The sequence below is a fragment of the Sapajus apella genome, unplaced genomic scaffold, assembly GCF_009761245.1.
Source record: "Sapajus apella isolate SASKATOON/1434 unplaced genomic scaffold, GSC_monkey_1.0 scaffold59, whole genome shotgun sequence".
Classification (NCBI taxonomy): domain Eukaryota; kingdom Metazoa; phylum Chordata; class Mammalia; order Primates; family Cebidae; genus Sapajus; species Sapajus apella.
This window is the reverse complement of record NW_022436999.1, coordinates 2,270,623-2,284,293: the sequence shown is the minus strand read 5'-3', so window position 1 is coordinate 2,284,293 and position 13,671 is coordinate 2,270,623. Positions and strand designations below refer to the sequence as shown.

Sequence of the window (13,671 nt, the reverse complement as noted above, 5' to 3'; positions counted from 1 at the left end):
TCTCCCAGATTTTGGTATCCTGGGGTCCTGGAAGCAATCCCTCCCCACTCCACCCCCAACCAGGGCTGAAGGATGACTGTCCTAGTGATTCTGTTTCTTTGAAGTTCTCCTTAGTACCTCCAAAGCTCTAGCAAGATCGTCACACAGGAAATAACGTCATTTTCTTAGCCCACTCACAGTATAGAGAACAATGAAGTGATGGCTGTAGGAAAATCCAATTGTCTATTGCAACCTCAGGGTGAGGAGGAAAAATTGGTAGTGGTGTTGCTTCCTTTAGAGCTTAAAAGGTACAACTGAGGTGACTGCCCTTCACTCCATTTTTGCTAGCACATAATAAGCTCTGCTTTGCATTTTTGGTCTCATGGCACCATTTTTGAAATATAAATCATAAAAGCAGTGCACTTCTGCGATGCCTGCTGAGACTTGCTTTAACACCCTCCTATTTCAGCGTCAATAAAATGATGCTGTCATTCCAGCTGGGAGGTATTTTGATTGTTCCAGACAGAGATCTGGCTGATCACATTGTGAGAGAGAGAAAGAGTGTGTGTGTGTGTGTGTGTGTGTGTGTGTGTGTGTGTGTGTACGCTCGTTTGCCTCCCTTCTGGGGCTGAGAAGGAAATTGTCTTACCTTAATAATAGAAAAATGTATTTTGATGGTAACTGATTACTAAGTTGAGACTTCTTTCTTTCTTTTTTTTTTTTTTTTTTTTGCTCATACCTGATGAGGATCCTTTGTAATGTAAGCTGGGACTTTCTATAAAATCTTCTAGGATCGTGGTAATTTACTAACAGACAAAGAGAATTTCTTGATAAAGGCATCATTAGCAAAAATCCTGCACCATTAGCTTCCAAATAGATGCATAGGGTAGTAGAGACTGGGAGTAAAATAAGAAGGTTGGAGTAAATGACCTCTAAGAGCCACTTTTATTCAAAGAAAATTCCCCTTTATTTAAAATAAAGAAAATTCTTTTATTTAAAGACAGCCCCGTCCTGTCTGTCCAAGCCCAGGCACAAGTCTTCACTCCTTCCTGCAAGCCCCAAGGAAGCCCTCTCTCCCCAGACATGGCCAGCAAGGGTCCTTCCTATGGCATGAGCCGCAAAGTGCAGTCCAAAATAGAGAATAAGTATGACAAGGAGCTGGAGGAGCAGCTGGTGGAGTGGATCATAGTGCAGTGTGCTCCTGATGTGGGCCGCCCAGACTGTGGGCGCCTGTGCTTCCAGGTCTGGCTAAAGAACGGCGTGATTCTGAGCAAGCTGGTGAATAGCCTGTGCTCTGATGGCTCCAAGTCTGTGAAGGTGCCTGAGAACCTGCCCTCTGGAGTCTTCAAGCAGATGGAGCAGGTGGCCGAGTTCCTGAAGGCAGCTGAGAACTATGGGATCACCAAGACTAACATGTTCCAGACTGTTGACCTCTTCGAAGGCAAAGACATGGCAGCAGTGCAGAGGACCCTGAAGACTTTGGGCAGCTTGGCAGTGACCAAGAATGATGGACACTACTGTGGAGATCCCAACTGGCTTATGAAGAAAGTGCAGGAGCATAAGAGAGAATTCACAGAGAGCCAGCTGCAGGAGGGAACACCTGCCATTGGCCTTCAGATGGGCAGCAACAGAGGGGCCTGCCAGGCCGGGATGACAGGCTACAGACAACCTTGGCAGATCATCAGTTAGGGGGGAGAGGGCCAGCCCCAAGCCCTGCTCTCCCCCAGCTCCTTGGCTGCGGCCATCCCGTTTAGCCTGCCTCACCCACACCGGTGTGGTACCTTCAGCCCTTGCCAAGCTTTAAGGCTCTGTCACTGAGCAATGGTAACTGTACATGGGCAGCTCCTTCCCCTTCCCCCAGCTCAACTTCTTATCCCAAAGCATCACTGCCCTGGCCCCTCCCTCCCAGCTGCCCCCGCCACCCCTACTGTCTCACCCCTGAGCAAAGGAGGGGAGAAGCCGGCTGGGGGTAGCCTGGATGTGGGTCAAGTCCACTGTCCTCCTTGGCAGCAAAAGCCTGTTGGAGAAGAACCAGCCCAGCCTCCCCCTATATTTTCCTGGAATATTTTTGGAGGTTGAAACTCAAAAAAGAAAAAAAAATGCATCAATCTTTTCTCAAAAGAAAAGAAAATTCCAAGCATAACATTGGAAGACCTAGAGACAATGCTAAATGCCTGAAAAGAGAGAATATAAATTTAGGAAGGCAGTAAAATTTTCTCGGTGATAAAGGAACATGTGAGTATGGGTATTTGCACATGTATTTGTCTGCTGTGTCTTTAATATTGAGGAAATTTTTTCTTAAATCTCAGAATGATGGCTCAGTTGATGGCAAAATGGAAAGGATGCAGAGACCAGCCAGGAGCCCAGGAGCAAGGCAGGCGTTTCCAGAAGATCTTGGCAGAAAGAGGCAGAACAAAGAAGCAGACTGGCCAACCAGTGCCAGGGAGGGTGTGAGATTAACTGCATCTGGGTGGAGCACAACCCACACACTGCAGAGGTCTGGGCAGCCATGAAATCCAACTGGGCTGCTCAGGATAGTGGGTGGCAGGGACTGTACCTCAGAGCTCGAGGTTCAGAGGCAAGATTTGGATTTTTATTTTATTTTTTCTTTTTGTTTTAATTCAGTCCCTGTAGAGACTGCGGAAAATTGCCAATGCCGACTATATTTCAAGCTGTCATCGTGGGGTATTGGGAAAAGCTCTCAATTAACAATAATTGCACCTTGGGTAAACCTCATTGGCTGTGATACTGCCACTACACAAAGCTGATTTGGGGTTTTTTTTAAAGGATTAGCAAGAGAAAGAGCACAATCTGGAGGAAATGGAGTATCAACAAGGTCACTGAAAAGAGACCTTGGGACAGGCTGTTAGGGACTTGATGTGCAGGAATAAGGCTGGCTACTAGAATCAGAGAAAAGGTTTGTGTAGGCCCAATAGCAAGGCTGATTTGATGCTATCACATTGAGAAACTCATACCTTGCTTTGCATTTTTGCATTTTTAGTACCTCCAAAGCTGTTTACATTCTCCCAGACTATAGAGATACTCTAGGGCCTAAGTTGGTCCCAGCCGGGCTAATCACCAAATCACAGCATTTGGCAGGTGATTTCAAGAAGTGTAAAATGTGGTTCCCATCCTCAAGGTGTTTATAATCTCTTTGGAAAGAAAAGGTCGGCACACGTGAGACAGAAATATGTCTACTGTGTCCATTTACTGTGTTATGCACAAGTTGTAGGTACTAAGGAAAAGAAAAATTAGTATGTGCTGGAGACGTCAAGGAGGGCTTCACAGAAGAGGGATGATTTGAAGTTTTCGGTTTTTTTTTAAATTTTTGAGACAGGGTTTCACTTCATCACCCAAACTAGTGCAGTGGTGTGATCACGGCTCACTGCAGCCTTGATATCAAGAGATCGGTTGATCCTCCCACCTCAGCCTCCTGACTATCTGAGACGGCAGATGCACACCACCATGCCCAGTTAATTTTTTGTCTTTTTTGTAGAGACAGGGTTGTGCCATGTTGCCCAGGCTGGTCTCCAACTCCTGGGCCCAAGGGTTCTGCCCACCTGAACCTCTCAAAGTGTTGGGATTACAGGCGTTAGCCACTGCAACCAACCTGGCCTGAAGCTTTTTTAAGTGAAGAAAAGCAGAGCTGGGGCCCTGGGGGTGGGAAATGTTCATAGGGGTGGAGAGAGGAGAGTAAGAAATATCCTGAGGTATTTTTCTCATCATTTCTACCCAAACAGGAATAGTTGAGCCTCTCATTTCTGCAAGGGTAATGGAGCCACTAGTGAGCACTTAGAAAGTAGGCAATAGAGGCTGGGTGGTGGCTCACCCCTGTAATCCCAGCACTTTGGGAAGCCGAGGTGGGTGGATCACCTGAGGTCGGGAGTTTGAGATCAGCCTGACCAACATGGAGAAACCCCATCTCTACTAAATATACAAAATTAGCCAGTTGTGGTGGCATATGCCTGTAATCCCACCTACTCAGGAGGCTGAGACAGGAGAATCACTTGAACCCAGGAGGTAGGGTTTGCCGCGAGCCGAGACCTTACCATTCCTCTCCACTCTGGGCAAGAAAAGCAAAACTCTGTCTCAAAAAAAAAAAAACAAAAAACAAAAAACAGTGGACGATAAGGAAAGGAAGTGGAGTTTGCTTGATAAGAGAAGAACATTATTAGAATGGTTGTGTTGGTAGCTCCCAGCCTCTTTCTCTATGGCTGTCTGTGCCAGTCCCCTAGCTAATCTGGCCCTGACTTATAATAGTGCCACCTTCAAGCCTTCAGGGCATTTTCTACAAGCTTCCTGTCTAATGCTTCCCACTCTTATCACTCCCTCCCCTTGTTTCCTTCCATTTTTTTAATGACTACTATTGAATCAAATTTTCCTATTAATTAAAACCCTTGGGATCTTGGAAACTTAGTCAACTTTCCTCTCGTATATGAGGTAATGATATACATTATGTTTTAATGGCTCTGGATGCCATCGCCGATAGAATAGGTCACCTGTTTAGCACCTATTAGTCAGGATGAATGTCACCATCAAGATGACTACCCTATATTGAAGGGTATGAGTCAGCTCAGTATATTCATCTATCTTTGTGACTTTTTCTTTTCTTTTCTTTTTAAGAGTTTTAATGTATTCCTTAGGTACTGGCAGTTGCTTTTCCCAGTCTGTTGCTGCTTAAGAAATTTCTAATGGTTAATGTCAGATCCCAGGACACCAGGATAATGCTAAGAAAGGAAATAGTCTCAGAGAATCTTGGTTTTTAGCCACTGTCTTACTCTGCGGGAGCCGAGAGAAATAGGAGCAAGGATAATTTCTTTCCTTTACCAGCTGCTGAAGTAGACCTGATATTTGGGTTGGAAAAGTGTATCAACTCACCTCAATTTAGAGAAATTATTTTTAACCTCAAGAAAATAACATATGCATTGCATCACTGAGGAGGCTCTTCTGTGGGCTTATAGCAGGAAAAATCCAGACACTCGATAGGGCTATGCTACAGACATGGTGGCCCATGCAAGGAACTGGCCGTTGTTGGAGACAATGACAATGATTGACACTTGTCTGGCAATTTACAGCATACTGTTTCAAATCTCATTTAATTCTCTCAGTAAGGCTGAGACAAAGGGGTTATTTTATGCACTCCACAGATGAGGAAATAGACTTGCTTTCTTAAGCAACAGGCAGTGAGTTACAATCCAGAAATGAACATAGTCTCTCTGTATCCCAATCCTATACCCTTCCCAGTAAACAGGTTCTATTTCACTGTATGGCAATCAGTTGTGAGATGTTTCACACAAGAATTCATCATTAACAAAAGCATTATATTTGACAGTGATAATTTAGAATCATAAATCAGAGTCTCTCATTTTCTTGTTTTGAAGTGCTTTTATTGTTTTTTTTTGAGACAGATTTTCACTCTGTTGCCCAGGCTGGAGTGCAGTGGCTTGATTTTGGCTCACTGCAACCTCTGACTTTCAGGTTCAAGCGATCCTCTTGCCTCAGCCCCACTAGTAGCTAGGATTACAGGCAGCCACCACCATGCCAGGCTAATTTTTGTATTTTTAGTAGAGACAGGGTTTTGCCATGTTGGCCAGGTTTGTCTCGAACTCCTGACCTCAGGTAATCCACCTGCCTCGACCTTCCAAAGTGCTGGGATAAGAGGCATGAGTCACTGCCCCCAGCCTGAAGTGGATTTTTTGAGCAGGAAGAATAGGTCAAATTGCAATAAGCTATCTGGGGAATCACACACGTCAGTTATATCTGTGCAATAGTACTAACAGACCATGGCTGGTGAAGATAATAGTTGTCATGATTGTAAGTTATTGCCTTGCTTTCTTCGCTGGAAAACACCAGGTTTCACCGTAGTTTGAATCTGAATTCTCCTATGACTGTGTGCCTGCTTGTGTGAATATCATCCATTTTTAATATCTCTGAAAGACATCAGTGGAGGACTGTGGCTCATCGTGCAGCCTTCGTGATCTGACTGTGGTAGTACACATACTACCTTTCAACCCTGCTATGCCTCAAAGCTGGGTACACATCCCTAACACATACCCTTTGCTTATAATGAAACTTCTAATGGACTGTTGCTTATAGGGAAAGCTTGTATAACCAACTCTCAATTCTTATTTTTATATAAGGTCAAAACTGCAGTGTTCTGTTAATGGCCATACTACTACAATGTCTGTAGATACAAGCAATAGAAAACTGTAACATTCTTACAACACAAATACAATGTAAACATTTTTGAAAAACTGGGAATTTGCTGAAGCATCACTACTGGACACTCCCCAGAAATTCAGAGGTTGGACAACCTAGTGTGATAATAGAAACGCTTGAAATGTTTTTTTTTTTTTTTTTTTTTTTTTTTTTGAGATGGAGTCTCGCTCTTATCACCCAGGCTTGGAGCACAGTGATGCGATCTCGGCTCACTGCAACCTCCGCTTCCCGGGTTCAAGCAATTCTCCTGCCTCAGCCTCCTGAGTAGCTGGGATTACAGGCACCAACCACCACGCCCAGCTAATTTTTGGACTTTTAGTAAAGACAGGGTTTTACCATATTGGCCAGACTGGTGGGAGCCATTTTTATGCAAACTTGTGATGTTGTGCTGTTTCTTTTCTTTAAGGTTAAAAAAGGCATGTTTTGATGCAAGAACACAGGATATGAGTGTGCACTAAATGAAGATCTACATCTATATAACAGGTTCTCATTGGCAGGGAGAAGAGATTTTTATCTTTCAGGAGATACTCAGCAACATCCGGAGACCTTCTTGGTTTTCCCGATTTAGTTAAAGCTATTGGCATCTAGTGTGTAGAGGCCAGAGATGCTGTTGCTGGTAAACATCCTGCAATGCTCAGCCTTTATCCCTGCGGTAAAGAATTATTCACCCCAAAATGTTAACAGGGCTGAGGTGAATGAAGGCCTAATCTACACTGACACTAAAATGATAAGTACGTTGGTAGAAATTGTTATCTGATGCAGCTGAGCAAACTGCAATGGGGTTCAATTATAGAAGGAAAAAAGCAGCGTTACTATAAGCGGATATTGCCATGTCCTCAGATTTTGGGAGACAGTTTTTTTGTTTGTTTGTTTGTTGTTGTTGTTGTTGTTGTTTTGAGATGGAGTCTCACTCTGTCACCCAGGCTGGCGTGCAGCAGCGTGATCTTGGCTCATTGCAACCTCCGCCTCCTGGGTTCAAGCAATTATCCTGTCTCTGCCTCCCCAGTAGCTGGAATTACAGGCACACATCACCACGGCCAGCTAGTTTTTGTATTTTTAGTAGAGATGGGGTTTCACCATGTTGGTTAGCCAGGCTGGTCTCGAACTCCTGACCTCAGGTGATCCATGGGCCTCAACCTCTGAAAGTTCTGGGTTACAGGCATGAGCCACCGTGCCCAGCCTGGGAGACAGTTTTGTTCAAGTCCCCCAGCCCATGGTGGAAAGTTACTTAAGATATTTCCTGTAGGTTTATGGGTGACTTTGTTTTAGTTGTAGGCTGAGAGACTCTGCTTGATTCACTGCTACTGCCTGTTCCAAACTGCTGCTTTCAGCCCCTGCCTCTGCTGCCCTCCCCCTGACTCCCAGGACGATTCTGTTTCACTTTGGGTGTGATTTTTTCTTTCTTCCTCCCTGAAAAATCCCTCTTACGTACGCTTATTGTGGATTGCAAACCATTGCTGATAGGTCAGGGTTGTTTTTGAATTCCTCAAGTCTTCCTCACGAAAGGAAATTTCATGCTGCCCTTGAACTTGTGTAGGATTTAGCTGGCCCATGGTTGGCCAGAGTTCTCCACCCTCTCATGTCTCAGTCTTTTTTTTTTTTTTCCAGATCCTTAGGCTGTCTCTCTGAGTAGCCAGCTAAAACCCCACAAATTCCTATATCTTTCTCATACAAACTAATTTAGCCTTCTTTGTTTCACTCTCTTCCCCTGCCCTGGGTGGAGTGGGAGTGGGATTACTGAAATAGGAACATCAAAGCATTTTTTCTAACAAACAACAGCAATCACAGAAACAACCCAGGAGATAAATTATGCCACTCTTCTAGAAGGCAAAATGTAAGTATTTGTTTTACATAGGATTTATTTTCTTCCCAACACACTGGAGAGAAACAATGTAGTATAGCTGTTGTGAACAGCAGGCACTGGAGTGAGACCACTTGGGGTTTGAGTCTTGGCTCCATCACCTGTTATCCACATGACCTTGGGTAAGTTACTTGACCAATCTGTTGTCCCTTAGTTCCCTCACTATTACAATGGGGAAAATAGAAGTACCTGCCCCAGAGAACTACTGTGAGAATTTTTAAAAGGCAGTGCATATGAAGTGCCTTCATTCAGTGGCTAAAACATGATAGCTGCTCAACAGCGAGTACTAAAGAGTGGGATGTGAAGGCAGACTGCCCACATAGAGAAAGAGCATGCAATGAGCACATTCCAACAGACAGGGGTGAGTGTACTAAGCTATAGGGGTTCAAAGAAGACAAAGAGCTCCTGCCCTTAAGGAAATCCCAGGCTCCTGGGAAAGACAGAAAAGTAAACAAATAAATATAATGCAATGTGACAGTGCTACAGCCGAAGTCTATTTGTACTTGTCAAAAGATTTCTACTCAGCAGTGACTATGACATTCTGTTGTTGTGGATAGACGTTAGTTTCTATCCACTAGAGAATCACAATGCATATTGCATTCTTCTTGCAGTGAAAGGCAGTTGAGTATTCATGAGTGTTTGGTTTTGGCCAGTCCCACTGCCAAAATTCACAGCTTAAGGAACAGAAAGTTGTTTCTGTTTGTCTTTGCTGGTGGGCTCCCCTATCCTGTACGGTCATAAAGGGGGCTTTATTCCCCATGGTGGGCTGCTTCTTGATTAAGACTTTGGGGCTTCCCAGGTATGATGGCTCATGCCTGCAATTCCAGCACTTTGGGAGGCTGACACGGGTGGATCACTTGAGGCCAGAAGTTTGAGACTAGCCTGGCTAACATGGTGAAACCCCACCTCTATTAAAAATACAAAAATTAGCCAGGCATGGTGATGCATGTCTGTAATCCCAGCTACTTGGGAGGCTGAGCCAGGAGAATCTCTTGAACCTGGGAGGTGGAGGTTGCAGTGAGCTGAGATTGCACCATTCACTCCAGCTTGACTGAAAGAGCAGGACTCTGTCTCCAACAACAACAAAAGACTTTGGGGCTCAGCAGAGTCTTAGAGTGCAACCAAGAACACACTACCTCCCACACTCCTCTATAGGAGAGTATAAAAGATTCATCATCCCTTTTTAGATGATGAATCTAAAAAGGGCCTAAGTTGATAAGTAGAACTTTTAATGTGCCAATTTTAAGTTACTTAAATCACTGAACCATACTTTATTGTTTTTAATGATTTTTATAGTGAGTAAAGGACCTGAGTAAGTACATTTCCAAATAGCAATGATTATTAAAATGCAACAAGCATATTCTTTATATTATTTCAAGACATTTTTACCCTATCCCTTCCCAAACCTCTAAAATATATCATGACCTGCAATAACTTACAGAAACTTTGTGAGTTACTGTTTTGTAATTAAAGTCAATGAAAACTTAGATGTTTAAAACAACTGTAGAGAATATTGGCAAAACGTGAGTGTCACAAAACAAGAAGCAGCCATCATCATGGAACAGTATAAAATGAAAGTCAATCAAATGAGAAAAATACCAAAGTTGAATTTATTCCTTATACCTGACCTGGATAAATTCCAAATGGATAGTAATATTTAAATTCCTAAAATGATACCATTATCGTATTAGAAAAAACTAAAAGAGGGTTATTCACCTTAAAGTGGAAAAGGCATTTCTAATGATGAAATTAAATCCAGAATTATAAAAGAAAAGATTAATACTTTGAATCTTTCAACATCAAAATTTTCAGCATAGTAAAAGCCCCAAACATAGTCAAAAAAAGACAAGCTGCTAAAATATGTCCAGCTCTATTACAGACCAAAGACTAATTTCCCTAGCATATAATGAGCTCCTGCAAATCAGAAAGCAAAAGACCAACAATGCAATAGAAAAACGGGGAAAGACACCAACAGTGACTAGATAAAGAAAATGTGCTATGTATACACCATGGAATACTACATAGCCATAAAAAAGAATGAAATCATGACCTTTTAAGGAACATGGATACAGCTGCCAACTAAGACAGAAACAGAAAACCAAATACCACATGTTCTCACTTATAGGTGGGAGCTAAACGTTGGGTACATATGAGCATAAAGACGAGAATGATAGACACCGGGGACTACAAGGCGAGGAAGGGAGAAGGGGGACAAGGGTTGAAAAACTGTCTGCTGGGTATATGCTCACTACCTGGGTGACAGGCTCAATCATACACCAAACTGCAGTAACAGGCAATATATTCTTGCAACAAACCTGCACATGTACCCCCTGAATCCAAAATAAGAGTTAAAATTTTAAAAAAGAAAAATGGGCAAAGAATATGAACAGGCAGGACCTGAGGAGAAGAAGTACACGTGGCTCCTAAGCACATGCAAATAGCTCAGCCTCACTCACAACAGAGAAATTCAAATTAAAGCTACACTGAGACATCATTTTTCAATTATCAAATTACCAAAGATCCAAAAATCTGACAACATGCGTTGTTGATAAGGGTGTTCTGAAACAGACACTCAGTATCTATTCCTCCTCTCTGATTCCTAACACAATCCAGTTTTATGTAGGCATTTATCCCTCCCAGCATATCCCCTACACCTCAGTTCACATCTGGGACTGACTAGTCTAAGGGTAATTCCATTCCGCCGCGCAGTAATTGGTTAAGGAACCCAGGCCAGAAAGAGTCAGTGTATGGTAGTGGCCTGAGGACAGGGGTTGACCCAAGAATAGGCACTGGGAGTAGTGGCTCACACCTGTAATCCTAGCACTTTGGGAGGCCAAGGCAGGCGGATCATGAGGTCAGGAGTTCGAGAGCAGCCTGGCTGACATGGTGAAACCCTGTCTCTACTAAAAATACAAAAATTAGCCAGGCGTGGTGGTGGGCTCCTGTAATCCCAGCTATCGGGAGGCTGAGGTTGGAGAATTGCTTGAACCTGGGAAGCAGAGGTTGCGGTGAGCCGAGATCACATCACTGCACTCCAGCCTGGATGACAGAACGAGACTTTGTCTTTAAAAAAAAAAAAAAAAAAAGAAGAAGAAGAATAGTCAGGTAACCAAACATATACTGGAAGTTCCTGGGAGGGAAATTTCCTTGCTCTTAGGTGAACTTCTAATTGATGGCATCTCCATGTGAAATCTGTAATGACTATAGCCATTTTGCCTCCATGAGGGAAGCCCCCTAAGGCCGAAGCCAACACACATAAGAGGTCATCACAGGGCACTGCAGAGAGAGAGATCCAGAGCCGCTAAATTTAGCTTCCTGTGAAGCCTGCCTGCCTCCTGGACTTCCAGTTGTATGAAGCAATCGTTTTCCTTATTGTCGATGTGAGTTTGAATAGAATTTTCTGTTACTTGAAGCTGCAGGCTAGTAGCCATGTAGCACAGAGAATGTTTCCAAGAATCTAAGTGAAACACATGGGTAAGTCAGAAGGAAAAAATGTCTCTGAAGTTTCTCAGACTTAGCAAACTGCCAAAGCACATGGCATGTGTTGATATAAAAACTTTCCAAATCAGGCTCTGAACTCCCATTAGAATAGAGCACAGCAGCAGAGGGGAGAAGGGCTGGAGAGACCAGGGCAAATGTTATTACACATTAACACTGGTGGAGATTGGGTAGTGGGCCTATTAGCTAAGCTTTCTCTCTCTTTCCTATATTTTCTCGGATAAAAACACCATGAATGTGTTACTTTTAGGATGAAAAACTAAATACGAAGGACCAATTGGATGAAAAATGGTAGAGAGGCTGGCCCAAGCAAACTCTCAATAAGTTGTCAGGTTTTCAAAATGCATGTCCGAAGAAAGAATGGATAGATAAATAAATAAATGTTTATAAAACCTCTACATAAATTAGAGATTAGGAAGTTTAAGAATTCCTAGTAATTTTGAGGCTATCGGGACTGAGGGATTTGAAACAAAACCCAAAAAGCAAATTTAGAATACAGCTGTCATGATTAAAGCAGAGCTCATTTTTCTCTTCTTCAGACAATGATTTTCACAAATATTTTTGAGGCGTCGTATTTCTAATCACCCCTCATAAGGAATTTGTTTCCATTTCCTAGTCATTCCACAGGCTGAGGGCCACTACATAATTCAGGTTGGGAGGCTGTTGCAGCATCTTCTGGATCAAAAAGAATCCTGAAGTGGATGATGGGATTTTTTTCCCCTTATTTATCTTCTGACAACTCTGAGAAGTAGAAGGAAGATGAAGATTCCATAAACGAGACTCAAGTCTAGGGTAATTAGAGAGGAGGACGCCAGGAAGAGGGAGCAGTGACCTGGAAGCAAAGAGATTAAATAAGCCGGAGACTGAAAAATGCCTGCTGGATTTGGCAACTAGGAAATCATTGATGACCTGGGCACAGGGAGTGATGAGAGTGAAGGTCAAGGCAGGTGAAGCGCACGGTTTTAAGAAAGTTGGCTGCGAGGGAGAGGAGGAAGTAGCCCTGAGGATACGAGCGCCTGTTTGTGGGCTGGAGGAAAGTGCCAGTAGAAAGGGAAAGCTGGTGGTACCTGAAGGACCAAGGTTAACAAACCCAGTAGGGTTTAGGTGGTGGGGTAGAGAGCATAGGTGAAGCCATTTTCTTAGGCAAGAACAACACCTCAAAAGGAAAAAAAGAAAACAAAGGATGACTGTTTCCAGTTCAATAACTGGAAAACTGTGAGATCTACCATGGATGAGGACATGAGGGGAGGAGAAGAGATGGTAGTGGTGATGGTAGGAAGCTCAGAGGAAATAAAAGAAGAAAGAAATGTTTAAAAAGGAAAGGCCAAGGACAGTGCTTCTCAATACCAGCTTGCAGAAGAATAAAGAAGCTCGTTAAAAATGCATGTCTCCAGGCTTCATGTGAGAGATTTCAACTTAGCAAGTCTTGGGTACAATGCAGGAATTGGCTCCCCGCTTCCCCGGCCCAGGTTATTATTTATTTATTTATTTTTGTTTGGTTATTACTTTTTAAAAATGGGTAACATGGGCCAGGCACAGTGGCTCCGGCCTGTAATCCCAGCACTTTAGGAGGCCAAGGCAGGCGGATCACTTGACATCAGGAGTTCAAGACCAGGCTGGCCAACATGGTGAAACCCTGACTATTAAAATTAGCCGTGTGTGGTGGTGCTCACTTGTAACCTCAGCTACCTGGGAGGCTGAAGCACGAGAATGGCTTGAACCCAGGAGGCGGAGGCTGTAGTGAGCTGAGATTGTGTCACTGCACTCCAGCCTGGGTGACAGGGTGAGACTCTGTCTCAAAGAAAAAAAAAAAAAATAAAGAAAAAGAAAAGGGATAACATATGTATGATGTAAAATTCATTAAGAAAAAAGATATACAAAATGGCCGGGCGCGGTGGCTCAAGCCTGTAATCCCAGCACTTTGGGAGGCCGAGGCGGGTGGATCACGAGGTCAAGAGATCGAGACCATCCTGGTCAACATGGTGAAACCCCGTCTCTACTAAAACTACAAAAAATGAGCTGGGCATGGTGGCGCGTGCCTGTAATCCCAGCGACTCAGGAGGCTGGGGCAGGAGAATTGCCTGAACCCGGGAGGCGGAGGTTGCGGTGAGCCG

At 43.6% G+C, this 13,671-nt stretch overlaps 1 non-coding gene and 1 pseudogene across 2 annotated transcripts; one reads left to right on the top strand and one right to left on the bottom strand.

Moving 5' to 3' along the window:
• Window positions 1-987: 987 nt before the first annotated feature.
• Window positions 988-2,070, top strand: LOC116528495 (annotated as a pseudogene). The gene has a single exon (XR_004259066.1). The product of XR_004259066.1 is annotated as a transgelin pseudogene (transcript).
• Window positions 2,071-2,604: 534 nt separating this feature from the next.
• Window positions 2,605-2,745, bottom strand: LOC116528732. Its single transcript, XR_004259165.1, has one exon. It is a non-coding gene; the product is annotated as a U4 spliceosomal RNA (small nuclear RNA).
• Window positions 2,746-13,671: the final 10,926 nt, after the last annotated feature.